At 45.6% G+C, this 26,766-nt stretch overlaps 1 pseudogene; it reads right to left on the bottom strand.

The window, feature by feature from the left end:
- LOC109881868 (staphylococcal nuclease domain-containing protein 1-like) overlaps positions 1-26,766 on the bottom strand; it is a 356,997-nt pseudogene that overhangs the window by 33,282 nt on the left and 296,949 nt on the right.

Here is a 26,766-nt window from a genome sequence, read left to right as displayed (position 1 = left end):
ATCAACAACAAGTGGGACACAATCATGAAGTGGAACGACATTTATTGGATATTTCAAACTTTTTTAACAAATCAAAAACTGAAAAATTGGGCGTGCAAAATTATTCAGCCCCCTTAAGTTAATACTTTGTAGCACCACCTTTTGCTGCGATTACAGCTGTAAGTCGCTTGGGGTATGTCTCTATCAGTTTTGCACATCGAGAGACTGACATTTTTTCCCATTCCTCCTTGCAAAACAGCTCGAGCTCAGTGAGGTTGGATGGAGAGCATTTGTGAACAGCAGTTTTCAGTTCTTTCCACAGATTCTCGATTGGATTCAGGTCTGGACTTTGACTTGGCCATTCTAACACCTGGATATGTTTATTTTTGAACCATTCCATTGTAGATTTTGCTTTATGTTTTGGATCATTGTCTTGTTGGAAGACAAATCTCCGTCCCAGTCTCAGGTCTTTTGCAGACTCCATCAGGTTTTCTTCCAGAATGGTCCTGTATTTGGCTCCATCCATCTTCCCAATCAATTTTAACCATCTTCCCTGGCCCTGCTGAAGAAAAGCAGGCCCAAACCATGATGCTGCCACCACCATGTTTGACAGTGGGGATGGTGTGTTCAGGGTGATGAGCTGTGTTGCTTTTACGCCAAACATAACGTTTTGCATTGTTGCCAAAAAGTTCAATTTTGGTTTCATCTGACCAGAGCACCTTCTTCCACATGTTTGGTGTGTCTCCCAGGTGGCTTGTGGCAAACTTTAAACGACACTTTTTATGGATATCTTTAAGAAATGGCTTTCTTCTTGCCACTCTTCCATAAAGGCCAGATTTGTGCAATATACGACTGATTGTTGTCCTATGGACAGTCTCCCACCTCAGCTGTAGATCTCTGCAGTTCATCCAGAGTGATCATGGGCCTCTTAGCTGCATCTCTGATCAGTCTTCTCCTTGTATGAGCTGAAAGCTTAGAGGGACGGCCAGGTCTTCGTAGATTTGCAGTGGTCTGATACTCCTTCCATTTCAATATTATCGCTTGCACAGTGCTCCTTGGGATGTTTAAAGCTTGGGAAATCTTTTTGTATCCAAATCCGGCTTTAAACTTCTTCACAACAGTATCTCGGACCTGCCTGGTGTGTTCCTTGTTCTTCATGATGCTCTCTGCGCTTTTAACGGACCTCTGAGACTATCACAGTGCAGGTGCATTTATACGGAGACTTGATTACACACAGGTGGATTGTATTTATCATCATTAGTCATTTAGGTCAACATTGGATCATTCAGAGATCCTCACTGAACTTCTGGAGAGAGTTTGCTGCACTGAAAATAAAGGGGCTGAATAATTTTGCACGCCCAATTTTTCAGTTTTTGATTTGTTAAAAAAGTTAGAAATATCCAATAAATGTCGTTCTACTTCATGATTGTGTCCCACTTGTTGATTCTTCACAAAAAAATACAGTTTTATATCTTTATGTTTGAAGCCTGAAATGTGGCAAAAGGTCGCAAAGTTCAAGGGGGCCGAATACTTTCGCAAGGCACCGTATCTATCCCCCTCACTCTCTCCATTATTTTCCCCTACCTCTCTATATATCTATCCCATCACTCTCTCCATTATTTCCCCCGCTCTCTCTCTATCACTCTATATTATTCCCCCCCCCCCCTCACTCTCTCCATTTCTCATCTCTCTATTTATCCATCCCCATTCTCTGTCTCTCTATTTATCCATCCCTATTCTCTGTTGTTCTCTCCTCTCTATCCCCCTCTCTCTCTATTTATCCATCCCTATTCTCTGTTGTTCTCTCCTCTCTATCCCCCTCTCTATTTATCCATACCCATTCTGTTGTTCTCTCCTCTCCATCCCTCTCTCTCTCTCTCTATTTATCCATCCCCATTCTCTGTTGTTTTCTCCTCTCTCTATCCCCCTCTCTCTCTATTTATCCATCCCCATTCTCTGTTGTTCTCTCCTCTCTCTATCTATCCATCCATCCCCCATTCTCTGTTGTTCTCTCCTCTCTCTATCTATCCATCCATCCCCCATTCTCTGTTGTTCTCTCCTCTCTCTATCTATCCATCCATCCCCCATTCTCTGTTGTTCTCTCCTCTCTCTATCTATCCATCCATCCCCCATTCTCTGTTGTTCTCTCCTCTCTCTATCTATCCATCCATCCCCCATTCTCTGTTGTTCTCTCCTCTCTCTATCTATCCATCCATCCCCCATTCTCTGTTGTTCTCTCCTCTCTCTATCTATCCATCCATCCATCCATCCCCCATTCTCTGTTGTTCTCTCCTCTCTCTATCTATCCATCCATCCCCCATTCTCTGTTGTTCTCTCCTCTATCTATCCATCCATCCCCCATTCTCTGTCGTTCTCTCCTCTCTATCGAACTCCCTTTTTTTCTCTCCAACAATAGTAGCAGCTGGTACATACATTTATGATTATACGTATATTGTCTATCTTTATTACATGGACAATGCTTAAGTGTGTTGTCCATTTGCTACAGGGCATATCCACAGAACAAGAGCGTAGCTTGACTACAATGGCTTCCCTTCAAATAAATCTAACAAATCCCGATCTCCTCTATGAAACAAGACCAGCGCCTAAGAACATCAATTTGTCATCTGGAATACAATGATGTCAGGAGGGAAAAAACTGTGTTCGTTGTTGTAATATCACAAACGGACGTGGGAGTTTCACCACTAAGCATTTCAGCTTTAAACATTTCAAAATAAAGGCCATTTGAGGAAATGGGAGCTGAGCTCAGTTAGTAGTCAGTCTTTAGCTGACAGAGGAGCTTTGTTTGCAGGGGGGACTTTAAAGTGATAAGGTAGAAGGCCTTCAGGGTGCTTTCACCTGTCTAGCCCTCCCCTCTTTTAGACTGTTAAAACTATTCCACTTTAGACTATATCAATGAAAGAGATGCGCCCAGAGCCTTCACATCCCAGTCTGAACAGGCTGCATCATTTCAGAGGGAGCAGCACAGGGGACATGACCAGCATAAGACAAACAGGCCTGACAGACTGCACGGCTCTATCAGCCTGTTTCAGTGGACAGCAGGGTTCAGACTGCACGGCTCTATCAGCCTGTTTCAGTGGACAGCAGGGTTCAGACTGCACGGCTCTATCAGCCTGTTTCAGTGGACAGCAGGGTTCAGACTGCACGGCTCTATCAGCCTGTTTCAGTGGACAGCAGGGTTCAGACTGCACGGCTCTATCAGCCTGTTTCAGTGGACAGCAGGGTTCAGACTCCACGGCTCTATCAGCCTGTTTCAGTGGACAGCAGGGTTCAGACTGCACGGCTCTATCAGCCTGTTTCAGTGGACAGCAGGGTTCAGACTGCACGGCTCTATCAGCCTGTTTCAGTGGACAGCAGGGTTCAGACTGCACGGCTCTATCAGCCTGTTTCAGTGGACAGCAGGGTTCAGACTGCACGGCTCTATCAGCCTGTTTCAGTGGACAGCAGGGTTCAGACTGCACGGCTCTATCAGCCTGTTTCAGTGGACAGCAGGGTTCAGACTGCACGGCTCTATCAGCCTGTTTCAGTGGACAGCAGGGTTCAGACTGCACGGCTCTATCAGCCTGTTTCAGTGGACAGCAGGGTTCAGACTGCACGGCTCTATCAGCCTGTTTCAGTGGACAGCAGGGTTCAGACTGCACGGCTCTATCAGCCTGTTTCAGTGGACAGCAGGGTTCAGACTGCACGGCTCTATCAGCCTGTTTCAGTGGACAGCAGAGTTCAGACTGCACGGCTCTATCAGCCTGTTTCAGTGGACAGCAGGGTTCAGACTGCATGGCTCTATCAGCCTGTTTCAGTGGACAGCAGGGTTCAGACTGCATGGCTCTATCAGCCTGTTTCAGTGGACAGCAGGGTTCAGACTGCATGGCTCTATTAGCCTGTTTCAGTGGACAGCAGGGTTCAGACTGCATGGCTCTATTAGCCTGTTTCAGTGGACAGCAGGGTTCAGACTGCATGGCTCTATCAGCCTGTTTCAGTGGACATCATGGTTCAGAGTGCATGGCTCTATCAGCCTGTTTCAGTGGACAGCAGGGTTCAGACTGCATGGCTCTATCAGCCTGTTTCAGTGGACAGCAGGGTTCAGACTGCATGGCTCTATCAGCCTGTTTCAGTGGACAGCAGGGTTCAGACTGCATGGCTCTATTAGCCTGTTTCAGTGGACAGCAGGGTTCAGACTGCATGGCTCTATTAGCCTGTTTCAGTGGACAGCAGGGTTCAGACTGCATGGCTCTATCAGCCTGTTTCAGTGGACATCATGGTTCAGAGTGCATGGCTCTATCAGCCTGTTTCAGTGGACAGCAGGGTTCAGACTGCATGGCTCTATTAGCCTGTTTCAGTGGACAGCAGGGTTCAGACTGCATGGCTCTATCAGCCTGTTTCAGTGGACTGCAGGGTTCAGACTGCATGGCTCTATTAGCCTGTTTCAGTGGACAGCAGGGTTCAGACTGCATGGCTCTATTAGTCTGTTTCAGTGGACAGCAGGATTCAGACTGCATGGCTCTATTAGCCTGTTTCAGTGGACAGCAGGGTTCAGACTGAATGGCTCTATTAGCCTGTTTCAGTGGACAGCAGGGTTCAGACTGCATGGCTCTATTAGCCTGTTTCAGTAGACAGCAGGGTTCAGACTGCATGGCTCTATTAGCCTGTTTCAGTGGACAGCAGGGTTCAGACTGCATGGCTCTATTAGCCTGTTTCAGTGGACAGCAGGGTTCAGACTGCATGGCTCTATTAGCCTGTTTCAGTGGACAGCAGGGTTCAGACTGCATGGCTCTATTAGCCTGTTTCAGTGGACAGCTGGGTTTTAATCACTGCTCGGACTCTGTTCCAGTGGGTCGTTTCAACAATACTGTTTACAGCCTCAGTGGCCCAAAGAGGTCAAAGGTGAGCTCCTTGGCGACAAATACACACTATACAGTTACTTATTGACTGACGTGGGCTGACTAAGTGTCTTTCAATGGGTTGTAAAACTTTAGTGGTGGTATAGGGAAACGAGGGTGATTAAGTCTAACATTCTGTGTGGGTGTGCATTTATATGTTTATGAGTGTTTGTGTTCTGACCGGTGAGCCCATTTCTGTGTCTTTGTGTGTGAACGTGTGTGTGCCAATTTGTACCTAAATGACAGAGTGGAGTAATGTTGGGGCGTGTAGGAGCGGTAATTACGCCAGGAATAAATATCAGTTTTGTGCCCTTTATCTTTCATTTACAGAGAGGCCTTAAGTCTGCCAGCTGAATTAGCATAATGAGGAAAGGCAAACGAGCTGCACTTCATGACATTACAAAATGGCCGCCGTCAGAGGGGCCTGTGCTGCTGAGTGCTAGACGTACCGAGAGGAGCGGAGAGATGCATCGCTTCCGATCGGTCTTCATTTTGGATTACTAAACATGTCAGCATTTAGCCACATGCTAGCACTTATTCATAACAAAAACATTGACCTGTTAGCATGGTAGCGTGAGGCTAACAGCCTTGTTGAAATAGACTAGACCCTTCACAGCCAGCCAGTCACATACACTGTCACCCAGTATCATGTTTTGGCCCTGACAAAGTCACTATGACCTGAAAACGTCTGGCACATGTCAGAGTAACCTTTTCTAAACTCTAACGCCAATTCATTTGGCCCAATGCTAGCACTGGTACATAAAACACATCTGTTTTGGCCATAGTGCCCTGATAAGTTCTCAGTTTTATAATGACTTTAAGGTAAACATAACTTTCATTTCTCTCTTCGAATTCCGCCAAGGCGGCCATTTTCCTACCATTTTCTGCAGGTGCTTCTCTTTCCGCACGTCCACCATGACCATGCCCTCCTTGACCAGGCTGAGGCCCACGTCGTCCTTGGACTCGGCGAACTGCAGTGTGACGTGGGGGCAGGTGACACCGCTGTGCTCCACGTTGAGGAGACACTGGGTGTTCTGGATGTCCCGCACCAGGCTGTCCACCACGTCAGCACGCGCATCCTCCTAACGGGGGTGGAAGAGGAGGAGAGGGGAGGTCAAGGGGTTAGGTCACCCTGCTGGAGGCTGTTGAGCCGGAACAGTTTATCCTGAAATCTTAAGTCCTCTAATAAAAGGGACTCATATTGTGCTCAGAGAGCGAGACAAGGAAGCCAATTAGGAGCTGTGAGGAGCAATAAGACACACCCCGCCATGGCTTTAAAAAACAGGGATCAATTGAGTACACCCCAACATCCCCCATTCATCATTGCTCTGTCCCTCTCGCTTGCTCCCCCCCTTGCCCTAGTCCTGTCTCCACGGCAACCCCCGAGCAAGCTGCCCTTGGGGTGTGAATGTGGTGTGTGTCTCTGTGTGTGTATGTGTGGAGAGGGATGCTGAGTGTTCAAGGGGGAAAACTGAGGGGCCTTTTGTTTCTTCTTCTTCCTGTGGTCAGCTTGTCTCACACTCCGCGGGGGAGCTCAGGGCGAGAGAGGGAGGGAGAGGTGGTGAGAGAGACGGATAGAGGGAGAAAGAGAGCCAAGTGGACTGGGCGAGAAAGAGAGAGCCAAGGGGACAGGGTGGGGATATGCAATATGAATGAGGGCCTTCTGCTGAGTGGAACAGGACACTAACAGGGCCTTCTGCTGAGTGGGACAGGACACGAACAGGGCCTTCTGCTGAGTGGGACAGGACACGAACAGGGCCTTCTGCTGAGTGGAACAGGACACTAACAGGGCCTTCTGCTGAGTGGGACAGGACACGAACAGGGCCTTCTGCTGAGTGGGACAGGACACAAACAGGGCCTTCTGCTGAGTGGGACAGGACACAAACAGGGCCTTCTGCTGAGTGGGACAGGACACAAACAGGGCCTTCTGCTGAGTGGGACAGGACACAAACAGGGCCTTCTGCTGAGTGGGACAGGACACAAACAGGGCCTTCTGCTGAGTGGGACAGGACACTAACAGGGCCTTCTGCTGAGTGGGACAGGACACTAACAGGGCCTTCTGCTGAGTGGGACAGGACACTAACAGGGCCTTCTGCTGAGTGGGACAGGACACTAACAGGGCCTTCTGCTGAGTGGGACAGGACACTAACAGGGCCTTCTGCTGAGTGGGACAGGACACTAACAGGGCCTTCTGCTGAGTGGGACAGGACACTAACAGGGCTTTCTGCTGAGTGGGACAGGACACTAACAGGGCCTTCTGCTGAGTGGGACAGGACACTGTAACAAGGTTAGTACTAGCACGCGCCTGAAATGGACCAGTGTGTGGATGGTCATACCTATGCATTCAACTATATATGCTTACAGAGGAGAATGTATTATATATGTTAATGTATATGCATGTATTAATATGAATATGTGTCTAAGTGAATGACTGACTGACAGTGTGTGTGTGTGTGTGTGTGTTTCTGTCTGTGTGGCCACTGGCCAGTTTGAGTCACAGCAGGTGAGTGAGATACCAGGCAGCACCCTCTCTACTCCAGGTGGCAGGGCAGAGAGGACATCTGGGGAGAAACGCTGTCACCACTAGTAACAGGCCCAGAGAGAGAGGGAGGGTAGAGGAAAAAAACACAGAGCGAGAGAGATTGAGAACGAGATTGAGAGAGAGAGAGAGAGATTGAGAGAGAGAGAACAAGAGAGATTGAGAGAGAGAGAGAACAAGAGAGATTGAGAGAGAGAGAGAGAGAACAAGATAAATTGAGAGAGAGAGAGAACAAGATAAATTGAGAGAGAGAGAGAGAACAAGATAGATTGAGAGAGAGAGAGAGAACAAGAGAGATTGAGAGAGAGAGAGAGAACAAGAGAGATTGAGAGAGAGAACAAGAGATTGAGAGAACAAAAGAGATTGAGAGAGAGAGAACGCAAGAGAGATTAAGAGAGATTGAGAGAGAGAGAGCGCAAGAGAGATTGAGAGAGAGAACAAGAGAGATTGAGAGAGAGAGAGATCTGACCAGAGATTTAGGAACAGAAGAGAGGAGAGAAATATTAGCTGAGAGAGAGAGGATATAAAGAAGATGGGTAAGTACCCCTGAGATAAAGAAAACATTTGCTTTGGCAATGTAAACATATTTTCCCATTCCAATAAAGCCCCTTGAATTGAATTGAATAGAATAAAGAAAACAGGAACCAAACAAGAGCCAACAGAGGCAGAGAGAGACAGAGAGAGAGAAATAAGAGCCAGAAAGAGGGAGGTAGATAAAGAAAGGGAAATGGTGAAAGAGACAGATCATATGAAAGAGCGGTAGAAAGACAAAGGTGGAGAGAAAAAGGGGGAGAGCGAGGTAGAGAGAGGTAGAGAACTGTGTCAGCTGTAGACAGTGGAGGTGAGGCTGAGGCCTGGGCGGACAGATGGCCCACATCACCCTGCTGCAGCTTCACACTGACTCAGTGGAGAGGGGACAGCACACACACCTTGAACCCAGACACACACTCGAAAATAAACAAATATACATATTGGGTAAGGACACACACATTACAAACACACGCATGGACAGACACACACACACAAAAGGATGCGTGCGCGCACACACACACACACACAAACGGATAGACGCGCACGCCCACACACACACACACACACGATCAGGCACACACACACGAGCAGAACCACAAAAATAGACATCCTAGGCTAGGACACATACTAAGCTTAGACAGATGTAAAACACACTTTCAGTTCAGACCAAACCATGTGTTTTGATCTTAGCTATGTGATCCCCACTCAGACAAACCATGTGTTTTGATCTTAGCTATGTGATCCCCACTCAGACAAACCATGTGTTTTGATCTTAGCTATGTGATCCCCACTCAGACAAACCATGTGTTTTGATCTTAGCTATGTGATCCCCACTCAGACAAACCATGTGTTTTGATCTTAGCTATGTGATGCCCACTCAGACAAACCATGTGTTTTGATCTTAGCTATGTGATGCCCACTCAGACAAACCATGTGTTTTGATCTTAGCTATGTGATGCCCACTCAGACAAACCATGTGTTTTGATCTTAGCTATGTGATGCCCACTCAGACAAACCATGTGTTTTGATCTTAGCTATGTGATCCCCACTCAGACAAACCATGTGTTTTGATCTTAGCTATGTGATCCCCACTCAGACAAACCATGTGTTTTGATCTTAGCTATGTGATCCTCACTCAGACAAACCATGTGTTTTGATCTTAGCTATGTGATGCCCACTCAGACAAACCATGTGTTTTGATCTTAGCTATGTGATCCCCACTCAGACAAACCATGTGTTTTGATCTTAGCTATGTGATCCTCACTCAGACAAACCATGTGTTTTGATCTTAGCTATGTGATGCCCACTCAGACAAACCATGTGTTTTGATCTTAGCTATGTGATCCTCACTCAGACAAACCATGTGTTTTGATCTTAGCTATGTGATGCCCACTCAGACAAACCATGTGTTTTGATCTTAGCTATGTGATCCCCACTCAGACAAACCATGTGTTTTGATCTTAGCTATGTGATCCCCACTCAGACAAACCATGTGTTTTGATCTTAGTTATGTGATCCCCACTCAGACAAACCATGTGTTTTGATCTTAGCTATGTGATGCCCACTCAGACAAACCATGTGTTTTGATCTTAGCTATGTGATCCCCACTCAGACAAACCATGTGTTTTGATCTTAGCTATGTGATGCCCACTCAGACAAACCATGTGTTTTGATCTTAGCTATGGGATTCCCACTCAGACAAACCATGTGTTTTGATCTTAGCTATGTGATCCCCACTCAGACAAACCATGTGTTTTGATCTTAGCTATGTGATGCCCACTCAGACAAACCATGTGTTTTGATCTTAGCTATGTGATCCCCACTCAGACAAACCATGTGTTTTGATCTTAGCTATGTGATGCCCACTCAGACAAACCATGTGTTTTGATCTTAGCTATGGGATTCCCACTCAGACAAACCATGTGTTTTGATCTTAGCTATGTGATCCCCACTCAGACAAACCATGTGTTTTGATCTTAGCTATGTGATGCCCACTCAGACAAACCATGTGTTTTGATCTTAGCTATGTGATCCCCACTCAGACAAACCATGTGTTTTGATCTTAGCTATGTGATCCCCACTCAGACAAACCATGTGTTTTGATCTTAGTTATGTGATCCCCACTCAGACAAACCATGTGTTTTGATCTTAGCTATGTGATGCCCACTCAGACAAACCATGTGTTTTGATCTTAGCTATGTGATCCCCACTCAGACAAACCATGTGTTTTGATCTTAGCTATGTGATGCCCACTCAGACAAACCATGTGTTTTGATCTTAGCTATGGGATTCCCACTCAGACAAACCATGTGTTTTGATCTTAGCTATGTGATCCCCACTCAGACAAACCATGTGTTTTGATCTTAGTTATGTGATCCCCACTCAGACAAACCATGTGTTTTGATCTTAGCTATGTGATCCCCACTCAGACAAACCATGTGTTTTGATCTTAGCTATGTGATGCCCACTCAGACAAACCGTGTGTTTTGATCTTAGCTATGGGATTCCCACTCAGACAAACCATGTGTTTTGATCTTAGCTATGTGATCCCCACTCAGACAAACCATGTGTTTTGATCTTAGCTATGTGATCCCCACTCAGACAAACCATGTGTTTTGATCTTAGCTATGTGATGCCCACTCAGACAAACCATGTGTTTTGATCTTAGCTATGTGATCCCCACTCAGACAAACCATGTGTTTTGATCTTAGCTATGTGATCCCCACTCAGATCATTACGGGCTTCTGAGAAATCCAGGGTTTTAATAGTTACAACACTGCTATAACACTAAAGCACTTCAGAGTGCTTGACATAGTAAAAACACAGAGTGTTGAGTCAGACACACAAGTACAGACCTAGAGATATTATAAAGACTAGGGCTCTCAAACACACTCTGCCCAGTTATTAGTGTGTGTGTGTATATACTGTATATATACACACTATACAGTATGTACATACACTGTATATACATTGCGCATACTTAAGCCATAAGGCCCGAGGGGGTGTGGTATATGGCTAATAAAGCACGGCTAAGGGCTATTCTTAGGCACAACGCAACACGAAGTGCCTGGATACAGAACTTAGCCGTTGTATATTGGCCATATATTACAAACCCTGAGGTGCCTTATTGCTATTATAAACTGGTTACCAACATAATTAGAGCTGCAAAAATAAATGTTTTGTCATACCGTGGTATATGGTCTAATATACTACGGCTGTCAGCCAAATCAGAATTCAGGGTTCGAACCACCCAGTGTATAAAAAACATTAAGCTCTTTCCATGACATAGACTGACCAGGTGAATCCAGCCGAAAGCTATGATCCTTATTGATGTCACCTGTTAAATCCACTTCAGTCAGTGTAGATGAAGAGGAGGAGACAGGTTAAAGATGGATTTTAAGCCTTGAGACATAGATTGTGTATGCCTGCCATTCAGAGGGTGACTGGGCAAGACAAAAGATTTAAGTGCCTCTGAACGGGGTGTGGTAGTAGGTGCCAGGCGCACCGTTTTGTCTCAAGAACTGCAAATCTGCTGGGTTTTTCCTGTGTGTATCAAGAATGTTTCACCACCCAAAGGACATCCAGCCAACTTGACACAACCGTGGGAAGCATTGGAGTCAACATAGGCCAGTATCCCTGTGGAACGCTTTCGACACCTTGTAGAGTCCATGCCTCGATGAATTGAGGCTGTTCTTAGGGCAAAAGGGGGTGCAACTCAATATTAGGAAGGTGTTCCTAATGTTCCTGACACCCCTGACTGGCAATGCACAAACAATACTTAAAAAAATATAAACAATATAATTATAGAGAGAAACTCAAAATACCAACGTGATAAATACTGTACCTTATTAATGTTTCAATGGAACCCACCAAAATCATTATTTAATACAAAATAAATTGAACCAAAATCAAGGTTTCATAATTATTGGCACTCCTCATTTAGTACTTAGTATAACCACCTCTGGCAAGGATAACAGCATGGAGTCTTTTCCTGTAATGTTTGACAAGGTTAAGGAACACATTTGGAGGGATTTTGGACCATTCCTCTATGCAGATCCTTTCAAGATCCTTCACATTCTTGGGTTTGTGCTTATCAACTGGCCTCTTCAACTCAGCCCACTGGTTTTTGATTGGATTGAGGTCCGGCGACTGAGATGGCCATGGCAGAACATTGATTTTGTTGTCACAGAACCATTTCTGTGTGGATCTTAAGGTATGTTTCGGGTCATTGTCTTGTTGGAAAGTCCACCTAGGCAACCAGATTGTCAGCCAAAATTGCCTGACACTTGGTGGAATTCATTATGCCATCAATCTTAACCAGTGCCCCTGGACCTCTGGAATTAAAACAGCCCCAAAACATCACTGACCCCCCTCCATATTTCACTGTGAGTATGAGGTGCCTCTCCTTGTATGCATCTCTGTTTCGACGCCAAACATGCCAATGCTGTTATCTCATCTGACCAGAGCACCTTCTTCCAGTCATAATTTAAATGATGTTTGGCAAACTCCAAGCGCTTGCGTCTGTGTCTTGGGGTCAGAAAGGGCTTTCTTCTGGCAACCCTTCCAAAGAGCCTGTGGTTGTGGAGGTGGTGTCTGATGGTGCTTTTTGAAACCTGGTGAACCCAAGACGCCACCAAGGCCTGCAATTCCTTCACAGTGATTATTGGGGATTTTCTTGCTTCTCTCACCATCCTTCTCCCTATCTTGTGGGGACATTTGCGTCCTCTTACCCATGAGGTTTTCAACCATATATTTTGCATTTTTTTATAAATCGCCCTGACAGTGCTCAGTGGTATATTCAATCGTTTGTGGATCTTCTTGTAGCCATTACCAGATTTATGAAGGTCTACGACCATCTGTCTCTTTTTCAACTGCCAGTTCTTTTATTTTCTTCATGGTGTTGGATGACAGCAGGATATTGCATGTGTGTTACCACATTTTTATACCCTATTGAAACAGGAAGTGATGTATTGGCTCAATATAGTTCCTTAAGACCTAGATAAACTTAAATAAGTGGAATTGAATTAGTTGTTTAATTTTGGTAGATGTTATTTACAATAATCTTTAAGGGTGCCATTAATTGTGAAACCTTGATTTGGAGGACATTGATTTTTAATTAAATCAATACATTTTGGTTGGTTCCATTGAAACATTAATAAAGTATCGTATTTCTCACATGTTGGTATTTTGAGTTTCTCTCTATAATGACATTGTTTATATTTGTTTAAGCATTATTTGCGCATTGCCAGTCAGTGGTGCCAGTAATTTTGGAGCCCACTGTATATATATATATACACACACACTACCATAACCCGTTCATATATGTATGTGTGTATGTATGCATATATGTATGTATGTGTGTATGTACAGTGCCATGCAAAAGTATTCATCCCCCTTGGCATTTTTCCTGTTAAGTTGCATTACAACCTGTAATTGAAATAGATTTGTATTTGTATTTCATGTAATGGACAACACACAAAATAGTCCAAATAGGTGAAGTGAAAAAAATTACTTGTTTCAAAACATTATACAAAGAAAAAAGACTGAAAAGTGTTGCGTTCATATGTATTCAACCCTTCGCTATGAAGCCCCTAAATAAGATCTGGTGCAACCAATTACCTTCAGAAGTCACAGAATTAGTCAAATAAAGTATATATATACAGCTGTTCTTAAAGGCCCCAGAGTCTGCAACACCACTAAGCAAGGGGCACCACCATGCAAGCGGCACCATGAAGAGCAAGAAGCTCTCCAAACAGGTCAGGGACAAAGTTGTGGAGATGTACAGATCAGGGTTGGGTTATAAACAAATATCTGAAACATTGAACATCCCACAGAGCACCATTAAATCCGTTATTAAAAAATGGAAAGAATATGGCACCACAACAAACCTGCCAAGAGAGGGCCGCCCACCAAAACTCACGGACCAAGCAAGGAGGGCATTAATCAGAGAGGCAACAAAGAGACCAACGATAACCCTGAAGGAGCTGCAAAGCTCCACAGCGGAGATTGGAGTAGCTGTCCATAGGACCACTTTAAGCCGTACACTCCACAGAGTTGGGCTTTACAGAAGAGTGGCCAGAAAAAAGCCATTGCTTAAAGAAAAAAAATAAGCAAACACATTTGGTGTTCAGCAAAAGGCATGTGGGAGACTCCCCAAACATATGGAAGAAGGTATTCTAGTCAGATGAGACTAAAATTACATTTTTTAACCATCAAGGAAAACTCAATTTCTGGTGCTAACCCAACACCCTCATCACCCCAAGAACACCATCCCCACAGTGGTGGCAGCATCATGCTGTGGGGATGTTTTTCATCGACAGGGACTGGGAAACTGGTCAGAATTGAAGGAATGATGGATGGCGCTAAATACAGGGAAATTCTTAAGGGAAACCTGTTTCAGTCTTCCAGAGATTTGAGACTGGGACGGAGGTTCACCTTCTAGCAGGACAATGACCCTAAGCATAGTGCTAAAGCAACACTCAAGTAGTTTAAGGGGAAACATTTAAATGTCTTGGAATGGCCTAGTCAAAGCCCAGACCTCAATCCAATTGAGAATCTGTGGTATGACTTAAAGACTGCTGTACATCAGCAGAACCCATCCAACTTGAAGGAGCTGGAGCAGTTTTGCCTTGAAGAATGGGAAAAAATCCCAGTGGCTAGATGTGCCAAGCTTATAGACAAATAAGAGACTTGCAGCTGTAATTTCTGCAAAAGCCGGGTCTACAAAGTATTGCCTTTTTGTTTTATTTTTTGTTTGTTTCATAATACAAAATATTTTGCATCTTCAAGTGGTAGGCATGTTGTGTAAATCAAATGATACAAACCTCCCAAAAAATATATTTTAATTCCAGGTTGTAAGGCAACAAAATAGGAAAGAATGACAAGGGGGGTGAAAACTTTCGCAAGCCACTGTATGTATGTGTCTGTGTGTACAAAACTTACGTCTTGTGGGACCTGGATGTAGGCGAAGGTGTACTCAGTGGCTTGTGCAGCCAAGGCCCGAGTGCTGAAGGCCGGGGGAATGACAGCCAGGCGCGTGGACGGCACTATCTCCCTCTGTGGAGGTAGAGGTAGAGAGAGAGAGAAGTAGAGAGGTAGAGAGGTACAGAGAGAGAGAGGGGTAGAGAGAGAGAGGGAGAGAGGTAGAGAGAGGGAGAGAGGTAGAGAGAGAGGTAGAGAGAGAGAGAGGTAGAGAGAGAGAGGTAGAGAGAGAGAGGGAGGTAGAGAGAGAGAGAGAGGCAGAAAGAGAGAGAGGCAGAGAGAGGTAGAGAGAGGAGAGGTAGAGAGAGCGAGAGGTAGAGAGAGAGAGGTAGAGAGAGCGAGAGAGGCAGAGCGAGAGAGGCAGAGCGAGAGAGAGGTAGAGAGAGAGAGAGGTAGAGAGAGAGGTAGAGAGAGAGAGGTAGAGAGGTCGAGAGAGGTTAGAGAGAGAGAGAGAGGTAGAGAGAGAGAGGTAGAGAGAGGTCGAGAGAGGCAGAGAGAGAGAGGCAGAGAGAGAGAGAGGTTAGAGAGAGAGAGAGGAGAAGAGAGAGAGAGAAGTAGAGAGAGAGAGGTAGAGAGAGAGAGGTAGAGAGAGAGAGAGAGGTAGAGAGAGAGAGAGGTAGAGAGAGAGAGGTAAGAGAGAGAGAAGTAGAGAGAGAGAGGTAGAGAGAGAGAGAGGTAGAGAGAGGTCGAGAGAGAGAGGTAGAGAGAGGCAGAGAGAGAGAGGTAGAGAGAGAGAGAGGTAGAGAGAGAGGTCGAGAGAGAGAGAGGTAGAGAGAGGTCGAGAGAGAGAGGTAGAGAGAGGCAGAGAGAGAGAGGTAGAGAGAGAGAGATATAGAGAGAGAAGTAGATAGAGGTAGAGAGAGAGAGAGGTAGAGAGAGGTAGAGAGAGGTAGAGAGAGAGAGAGAGAGAGAGAGAGAGAGAGAGAGAGAGAGAGAGAGAGAGGTATTTAACAGGCCTTTATTGCACCATGCAGAGCGTGGATGTGATGCATCCTCAACAGAATCAAAGAGCGCAACACAGAAACACTTTCACCTCAATTAGAGCTTCTTTCATCCACAAAACAAAGACCTCGCTTAACTACTACATAGACCACTGCTGTAAGCCCAAATATTCAAAGACTGGGTCTGAAAGAGGAGAGATATGGAGGGATATCAACAAAGAGAGAGAGAGATATGGAGGGATATCAACAAAGAGAGAGATCAACAAAGAGAGAGAAAGAGATATCAACAGAGAGAGAAAGATAGCAATATGGAGGGATATCAACAAAGAGAGAGAGCGATAGAGGGATATCAACAAAGAGAGAGAGAGATATCAACAAAGAGAGAATGAGCGATATGGAGGGATATCAACAAAGAGAGAAAGAGAGATATGGAGGGATATCAACAAAGAGAGAGAGATATGGAGGGATGTCAACAAAGAGAGAGAGCAATATGGAGGGATATCAACAGAGAGAGAGAACGATATGGGGGGATATCAACAAAGAGAGAGAGAGAACGATATGGAGGGATATCAACAAAGGGAGAGAGAGAACGATATGGGGGGATATCAACAAAGAGAGAGCAAAATGGAGGGATATCAACAAAGAGAGAGAGAGGACGATATGGAGGGATATCAACAAAGAGAGAGAGAGAGAACGATATGGAGGGATATCAACAAAGAGAGAGAGAGAGAGAGAGCGATATGGAGGGATATCAACAAAGAGAGAGAGATAGAGAGCAATATGGAGGGATATCAACAGAGAGAAAGAGAGTGATATGGAGGGATATCAACAGAGAGAAAGAGAGAGAGAGATATGGAGGGATATCAACAAAGAGAGAGAGCGATAGAGGGATATCAACAAAGAGAGAGAGAGAGATATGGAGGGATATCAACAAAGAGAGAAAGAGAGATATGGGGGGATATCAACAAAGAGAGAAAGAGCGATATGGAGGGATATCAACAAAGAGAGAAAGAGAGATATGGAGGGATATCAACAAAGCGAGAGAGATATGAGGGGATATCAACAAAGAGAGAGAGATATGGAGGGATGTCAACAAAGAGAGAGAGCAATATGGAGGGATATCAACAAAGAGAGAGAGCAATATGGAGGGATATCAATAGAGAGAGAGAACGATATGGGGGGATATCAACAAAGAGAGAGAGAGAACGATATGGAGGGATATCAACAAAGGGAGAGAGAGAACGATATGGGGGGGATATCAACAAAGAGAGAGAGCAAAATGGAGGGATATCAACAAAGAGAGAGAGAGAACGATATGGAGGGATATCAACAAAGAGAGAGAGAGAGAACGATATGGAGGGATATCAACAAAGAGAGAGAGAGAGAGCGATATGGAGGGATATCAACAAAGAGAGAGAGATAGAGAGCAATATGGAGGGATATCAACAGAGAGAAAGAGAGTGATATGGAGGGATATCAACAGAGAGAAAGAGAGAGAGAGAGATATGGAGGGATATCAACAAAGAGAGAGAGAGAGAGCAATATGGAGGGATATCAACAAAGAGAGAGAGATATGGAGGGATATCAACAAAGAGAGAAAGAGAGTGATATGGAGAGATATCAACAAAGAGAGAAAGAGATATGGAGGGATATCAACAAAGAGAGAGAGAGAAAGACAGATATATGGAGGGATATCAACAAAGAGAGAGACAGAGAGAGAGATATGGAGGGATATCAACAAAGAGAGAGAAAGAGCGATATGGGGGGATATCAACAAAGAGAGAGAGATATGGAGGGATATCAACAGAGAGAGAGATATGGAGGGATATCAACAAAGAGAGAGAGAGAAAGACAGATATATGGAGGGATATCAACAAAGAGAGAGACAGAGAGAGATATATGGAGGGATATCAACAGAGAGAGAGAGAGATATGGAGGGATATCAACAGAGAGAAAGAGAGTGATATGGAGAGATATCAACAAAGGCAGAAAGAGAGAGATATGGAGGGATATCAACAAAGAGAGAGAGAGAGATATGGAGGGATATCAACAAAGAGAGAGAGATATGGAGGGATGTCAACAAAGAGAGAGAGCAATATGGAGGGATATCAACAAAGAGAGAGAGCAATATGGAGGGATATCAACAGAGAGAGAGAACGATATGGGGGGATATCAACAAAGAGAGAGAGAGAACGATATGGAGGGATATCAACAAAGGGAGAGAGAGAACGATATGGGGGGATATCAACAAAGAGAGAGAGCAAAATGGAGGGATATCAACAAAGAGAGAGAGAGGACGATATGGAGGGATATCAACAAAGAGAGAGAGAGAGAACGATATGGAGGGATATCAACAAAGAGAGAGAGAGAGAGAGAGCGATATGGAGGGATATCAACAAAGAGAGAGAGATAGAGAGCAATATGGAGGGATATCAACAGAGAGAAAGAGAGCGATATGGAGGGATATCAACAGAGAGAAAGAGAGAGAGAGATATGGAGGGATATCAACAAAGAGAGAGAGCGATAGAGGGATATCAACAAAGAGAGAGAGAGAGAGATATTGAGGGATATCAACAAAGAGAGAAAGAGCGATATGGAGGGATATCAACAAAGAGAGAAAGAGAGATATGGAGGGATATCAACAAAGCGAGAGAGATATGAGGGGATATCAACAAAGAGAGAGAGATATTGGAGGGATGTCAACAAAGAGAGAGAGCAATATGGAGGGATATCAACAAAGAGAGAGAGCAATATGGAGGGATATCAATAGAGAGAGAGAACGATATGGGGGATATCAACAAAGAGAGAGAGAACGATATGGAGGGATATCAACAAAGGGAGAGAGAGAACGATATGGGGGGATATCAACAAAGAGAGAGAGCAAAATGGAGGGATATCAACAAAGAGAGAGAGAGAACGATATGGAGGGATATCAACAAAAGAGAGAGAGAGAGAACGATATGGAGGGATATCAACAAAGAGAGAGAGAGAGAGAGCGATATGGAGGGATATCAACAAAGAGAGAGAGATAGAGAGCAATATGGAGGGATATCAACAGAGAGAAAGAGAGTGATATGGAGGGATATCAACAGAGAGAAAGAGAGAGAGAGAGATATGGAGGGATATCAACAAAGAGAGAGAGAGAGAGCAATATGGAGGGATATCAACAAAGAGAGAGAGATAGAGAGCAATATGGAGGGATATCAACAGAGAGAAAGAGAGTGATATGGAGGGATATCAACAAAGAGAGAGTGAGCGATATGAAGGGATATCAACAGAGAGAAAGAGAGTGATATGGAGGGATATCAACAAAGAGAGAGAGATATGGAGGGATATCAACAAAGAGAGAAAGAGAGTGATATGGAGAGATATCAACAAAGAGAGAAAGAGATATGGAGGGATATCAACAAAGAGAGAGAGAGAAAGACAGATATATGGAGGGATATCAACAAAGAGAGAGAAAAGAGCGATATGGGGGGATATCAACAAAGAGAGAGAGATATGGAGGGATATCAACAGAGAGAGAGAGAGAGATATGGGGGGATATCAACAAAGAGAGAAAGAGATATGGATGGATATCAACAAAGAGAGAGAGAGAAAGACAGATATATGGAGGGATATCAACAGAGAGAGAGAGAGATATGGAGGGATATCAATAGAGAGAGAGAAGAGATATGGAGGGGATATCAATAGAGAGGAGAGAGATATGGAGGGATATCAACAAAGAGAGAGAAAGAGCGATATGGGGGGATATCAACAAAGAGAGAAAGAGATATGGAGGGATATCAACAAAGAGAGAGAGAGAAAGACAGATATATGGAGGGATATCAACAGAGAGAGAGAGAGATATGGAGGGATATCAACAGAGAGAGAGAGAGATATGGAGGGATATCAATAGAGAGAGAGAGAGATATGGAGGGATATCAATAGAGAGAAAGAGAGTGATATGGAGAGATATCAACAAAGGCAGAAAGAGAGAGATATGGAGGGATATCAACAAAGAGAGAGAGATATGGAGGGATATCAACAGAGAGAGAGATATGGAGGGATATCAACAAAAGGCAGAAAGAGAGCGATATGGGGGGATATCAACAAAGAGAGAGAGATATGGAGGGATATCAACAGAGAGAGAGATATGGAGGGATATCAACAAAGAGAGAGACAGAGAGAGATATATGGAGGGATATCAACAGAGAGAGAGAGAGATATGGAGGGATATCAATAGAGAGAAAGAGAGTGATATGGAGAGATATCAACAAGGCAGAAAAGAGAGAGATATGGAGGGATATCAACAAAGAGAGAGAGAGAAAGACAGATATATGGAGGGATATCAACAAAGAGAGAGACAGAGAGAGAGATATGGAGGGATATCAACAAAGAGAGAGAAAAAGCGATATGGGGGGATATCAACAAAGAGAGAGAGATATGGAGGGATATCAACAGAGAGAAAGATATGGAGGGATATCAACAGAGAGAGAGAGAGAGAGATATGGAGGGATATCAACAGAGAGAGAGAGAGAGATATGGAGGGATATCAACAAAGAGAGAGACAGAGAGAGATATATGGAGGGATATCAACAAAGAGAGAGACAGAGAGAGAGATATGGAGGGATATCAACAAAGAGAGAGAAAGAGCGATATGGGGGGATATCAACAAAGAGAGAGAGATATGGAGGGATATCAACAAAGAGAGAGACAGAGATATGGAGGGATATCAACAAAGAGAGAGACAGACAGAGAGATATGGAGGGATACCAACAAAGAGAGAGACAGAGAGAGAGAGATATGGAGGGATATCAACAGAGAGAGAGAGATATGGAGGATTATTGAGAAAGAGATGGAGAAAGGGAGAGCCAGTTTAACTGAAGTCTCTTAGACCAGGGGTTCTCAAACTGGGTCCTGGGGCCCCCCTGGGAGCATGTGGTTTTTGCCCTAGCACTACAGCTGTTTCAAATGATCCCAACATGATGATAAGAAGGTTATCTGAATCAGCTGTGTAGTGCTTGGGCAAAAAACTAAATGTGCACAGACTTAGAGGGCTAACTCACAATCCTCTCTCTGCTCAGCAGAGCCCTGATATAACAGCTAGAGATCCCTACCAGTCCCTTCCACAAACTTCCTATCTGACGACAACAGCAGTGTCAACACAAACTTCCACAAACCTCCTTTCTGATAACAGCAGTGTCAAGACACTCAGGCAGTCAGTCTACTTTTGTCATTTTGCTCCAAAAACCAAGTTGACGCAGCCACAAAACAACTGTAGACCAAAAGATTGTAGAACCCCACCTCGATTCATTCCTTTTCATTTAGATTCAATTGGAATGTTGGTTAAAACCTGTTAAAGATAGGGCTGACTACTGCCCCCTTTGGAGGAATTGCGTGCCCATAGTAAACAGAAAGAAAATCTGTCAAAAATTGCTAATATATGTATATAATAATTATTATTGAATAGAAAACACTAAAGCTTCTAAAACCGTTCAAATGATGTCTGTATGTAAAGCAGAACTCTCAGGGCAGCCATTCTCCCAAACTCTCTCTTGCCTTCATGAAAGTTGGGCCAACTTTGACGTCATCGCCCCCACCCTTCCCAACCAGCTACAGATCTGGGAACAGTTCCTATCTCTTCAGCGCGGTGTCCTCTTTCAGTGGGGCCTCTCTTTGTGAGAATCGCGCGCTCCCTCGAGTTTTGGCGGGCTGAAACCTTTGGGTCACGCGAAAATACATGTACTTTCATGGTGCGTCTGGTCCGGAGCTCTCTTTCTTCCAGGATTGACCAAACGATTTCGGTTTGTCTGGAACATTGTTTAGAACATGTTAAAGCTTGATTCTGCACTTAGTTTGACCAGTTTAGTCGACATATAATATGTAATTTTGAAGTTTAGATGCGCATCGACTAGAATTTTGGCTGCATTTCAACCGGAATTTGTCGCGTTTGGTAACCTAAAGACACAGAATTGAAAACCAAACGCAGTTTTTGGTAAGTATAACTCCTTCCACGTCTTCTGATCGAAGAACTTCAAAGGTAAGGGAATATTTGTGTTAATTATGGGTTTCTGTGGACTCCGAGATAGAGACATAATGCTAATTTCTGAGCGCCGTCTCATATTATAGCCCAGTGAACGAATTCTGTAACGTTAAAAATAAATGTAACACAGCGGTTGCATTAAAAGGTGCATGTTCCAGGCACAGAGGGACACAGAGTACCATGGAAAACTCAGAGGAAGGCTGGGACACAGAGTCCCATGGAAAACTCAGAGGAAGGCTGGGACACAGAGTACCATGGAAAACTCAGAGGAAGGCTGGGACACAGAAGTACCATGGAAAACTCAGAGGAAGTCTGGGACACAGAGTACCATGGACAACTCAGAGGAAGGCTGGGACACAGAGTACCATGGAAAACTCAGAGGAAGGCTGGGACACAGAGTACCATGGAAAACTCAGAGGAAGTCTGGGACACAGAGTACCATGGACAACTCAGAGGAAGGCTGGGACAGAGGAAGGCTGGGACACAGAGTACCATGGAAAACTCAGAGCAAGGCTGGGACACAGAGTACCATGGAAAACTCAGAGGAGGCTGGGACAGAGGAAGGCTGGGACAGAGGAAGGCTGGGACACAGAATACCATGGAAACCTCAAGAGGAAGGCTGGGACAGAGGAAGGCTGGGACACAGAGTACCATGGAAAACTCAGAGGAAGGCTGGGACAGAGGAAGGCTGGGACACAGAGTACCATGGAAAACTCAGAGGAAGGCTGGGACACAGAGTACCATGGAAAACTCAGAGGAAGGCTGGGACAGAGGAATGCTGGGACAGAGGAAGGCTGGGACACAGAGTACCATGGAAAACTCAGAGGAAGGCTGGGACACAGAGTACCATGGAAAACACAGAGGAAGGCTGGGACACAGAGTACCATGGAAAACAGAGGAAGGCTGGGACAGAGGGTACCATGGAAAACAGAGGAAGGGTGGGACAGAGGGAGAGAGAGAGAGAGAGAGGGGATAGTACAGTACGAGAGAGGAGAGGGAAGACCTTGAGGGAATGACCTCTCTATGTTTCTCTCTCTCCACACACACAAACACACACATGCAACGCGATTTAGGTCACAGAATGAGTGGGTAGTAGAAACGTGAGTTGGAGTGAGGCAGGTGGACGTGATGCCCCTTGAGGCAGACACACACACAAACAGACACACTGGACCTGTGGAATTAATATGGGACACCATTGGAGAGTAGAGGGACATGTTTAAGCCTTAATGACCCATGGTTTAATAGGTGAATGTGTTGGACTTGTCCACACAGAGGAAAGAAGACATAATATTAATGACAGAAAAAATGGGAGATTTATTTAAGCGATATAGTTTGATAGCACAGTAAATGTGGAAATTATGACCAAATACGATCTGTTCTATGGTTATATGCAAAATGACCGGGCAGTAATTTAGGCCGGACGATTTGATTAGGATGGAAAGACACGTTGACGATCTGAATATTATATTTTAATAGAATATTATTGATGTAAAAAGCTAGACGAGAATATAACTGAGTGAGAGAAAGAGTTGGAGACAACATTAAAATGTGAAGAACGAGAAATAGGGAATTATATAAAAAGGAGATTGAGCAAGATGAGACAGACAAGAGAGAGGAAAGAAATGCAGGTAGAGAACGCGAGAGAGGTAGAGAACGCGAGAGAGGTAGAGAACGCGAGAGAGGTAGAGAACGCGAGAGAGGTAGAGAACGCGAGAGAGGTAGAGAACGCGAGAGAGGTAGGGAACGCGATAGAGGTAGAGAACGCGAGAGAGGTAGAGAACGCGAGAGAGGTAGAGAACGCGAGAGAGGTAGAGAACGCGAGAGAGGTAGAGAACGCGAGAGAGGTAGAGAACGCGAGAGAGGTAGAGAACGCGAGAGAGGTAGAGAACGCGATAGAGAGGCTAGAGGGACAGACAAGAGAGAGGAGAGCCAGAGAGATTAAAAACAGATGAAGAGAGATATAGAAAGAAAGAGAGGGAGAGTGCCCTCCATAGCAGCAGCTTCCCAGTTGTTGTGGGGGCTCCCAGCCAGCTCGGAGAGAATCACACTTTCAGCAACATGCCAGGACGCATCACGTCTGCTATACTCAGCCCTGGGCGCCCGCTATGAGGTCACCGGCCCGACACACATAAATGCACCGCACTGCACCATGGGTAATCTCCCATGGGGGGAGGGTCGGCTGGATGGGCCACTTTGTGGCGGTGGTAGGACACAGATGTGCAGAGATGCGCACACACACACTGCTTTCGTCATCCAGAGAATATAGAAAGAGAGAAAAGGCCTGCAGAGACATTTCCCAGACTAACAGCTCAGATAGGGATTATATTACTGGGAATATGGTGCTCTGAAGACAGAAACAACATAGCCTCAACTACATAGGACATGATTGATGCCCTGCTTGATGGCGCTGTACGGCTAGTGATTTTGATTCTGGGAAAGTGAATCCTGTGAATCGCATTCAGCCACAGAGTTCGCCACAGTTGGCCATTAACTAGGCTGGTGCTCGATGCTAACCCAATAGAGCATCATCTGAGCCAGAGGAGAGACATAGGACCATCCTTCAAAAGACAAGAGATAGTTCTTTCATGATGGCTACTTACCACTACACTTGTCGTTGTCGAGCTGAAGTCAGCTCCAAATGCATGTGGTCCCACACACACACACGAGCAGACACACACACATGAACAGACACACACACATGAACAGACACACACACACGAACACGCACACACGAACAGGGGGACACACGCACACACGAACAGGGACACACACGCACTCACGAACAGGGACACACACACGAACGGGGACACACACACGAACGGACACACACACACGAACGGACCACACACACACACACACACACACGAACAGACACACACACACACGAATGGACACACACACACACCACACACGAACAGACACACACACACGAACAGACACACACACACGAACAGACACACACACGAACAGACACACACACACGAACAGACACACACACACACGTACAGACACACACACACACGTACAGACACACACACACACGAACGGACACACACACACACACGAACGGACACACCACACACACGAACGGACACACACACACACGAACGGGCACACACACACACGAACGGGCACACACACACACGAACGGACACACACACACACGAACGGGGACACACAAACGAACGGGGACACACACACGAACAGGGACACACACACGAACAAACACACACACACAAACAGACACACACACACACGAACAGACACACACACACGAACAGACACACACACGAACAGACACACACCACACACACGAACGGGGACACACACACACACGAACAGGGACACACACACACGAACAGGGACACACACACACGAAACAGGGGGACACACACACGAACAGGGGGACACACACACGAACAGGGACACACACACACGAACAGGGACACACACACACGAACAGGGACACACACACACGAACAGGGACACACACACACGAACAGGGGGACACACCACGAACAGGGACACACACACACACGAACAGGGACACACACACACGAAAGGGGGACACACGCACACACGAACAGGGGGACACACGCACACACGAACAGGGGGACACACGCACACACGAACAGGGGGACACACGCACACACAAACAGGGGACACACGCACACACAAACAGGGGGACACACACCACACACGAACGGGGACACACACGAACAGGGACACACACACGAACAGGGACACACGCACACACGAAACAGGGGGACACACGCAACACGAAGGGGGACACACGCACACACGAACAGGGGGACACACGCACACACGAACAGGGGGACACATGCACACACGAACGGGGACACACACGAACAGACACACACACGAACGGGGAGACACACGAACGGGGAGACACACGAACAGACACACACACACACACGAACAGGGACACACACACGAACGGACACACACACATGAACGGACACACACACACGAACAGACACACACACACGAACAGACACACACACGAACAGACCACAAACAGACACACACACACGAACGGGGACACACACACGAACGGGGACACACACACGAACGGGGACACACACACGAACGGGGACACACACACGAACGGGGACACACACACATGAACAGACACACACACACACACGAACAGACACACACCACACACACACACACACACGAACAGGGGGACACACGCACACACGAACAGGGGGACACATGCACACACGAACGGGGACACACACACGAACGGGGACACACACACGAACGGGGACACACACACACGAACAGACACACACACACACACACGAACAGACACACACACACACACACGAACAGACACACACACACACGAACAGACACACACACACACACACGAACAGACACACACACACGAACAGACACACACACACGAACAGACACACACACATGAACAGACACACACACATGAACAGACACACACACATGAACAGGGACACACACAGTCACACACACACACACACACACACATGAACAGGGACATACACACACACATGAACAGGGACACACACACACACATGAACAGGGACACACACACACACATGAACAGGGACACACACACACACACACACACACACATGAACAGGGAAACACACACACATGAACAGGGAAACACACACACACACACATGAACAGGGAGACACACACACACACACATGAACAGGGAGACACACACACACATGAACAGGGACACACACACACACACACACACGAACAGGGAAACACACACACACACACATGAACAAGGACACACACACACACACAAGGACACACACACACACACAAGGACACACACACACACACAAGGACACACAC

This window comes from Oncorhynchus kisutch, linkage group LG19, assembly GCF_002021735.2.
Source record: "Oncorhynchus kisutch isolate 150728-3 linkage group LG19, Okis_V2, whole genome shotgun sequence".
NCBI classification, from domain to species: Eukaryota; Metazoa; Chordata; class Actinopteri; order Salmoniformes; family Salmonidae; genus Oncorhynchus; species Oncorhynchus kisutch.
Note: the sequence above shows the minus strand (reverse complement) of the source record. Positions and strands in the feature narration are given on the sequence as shown.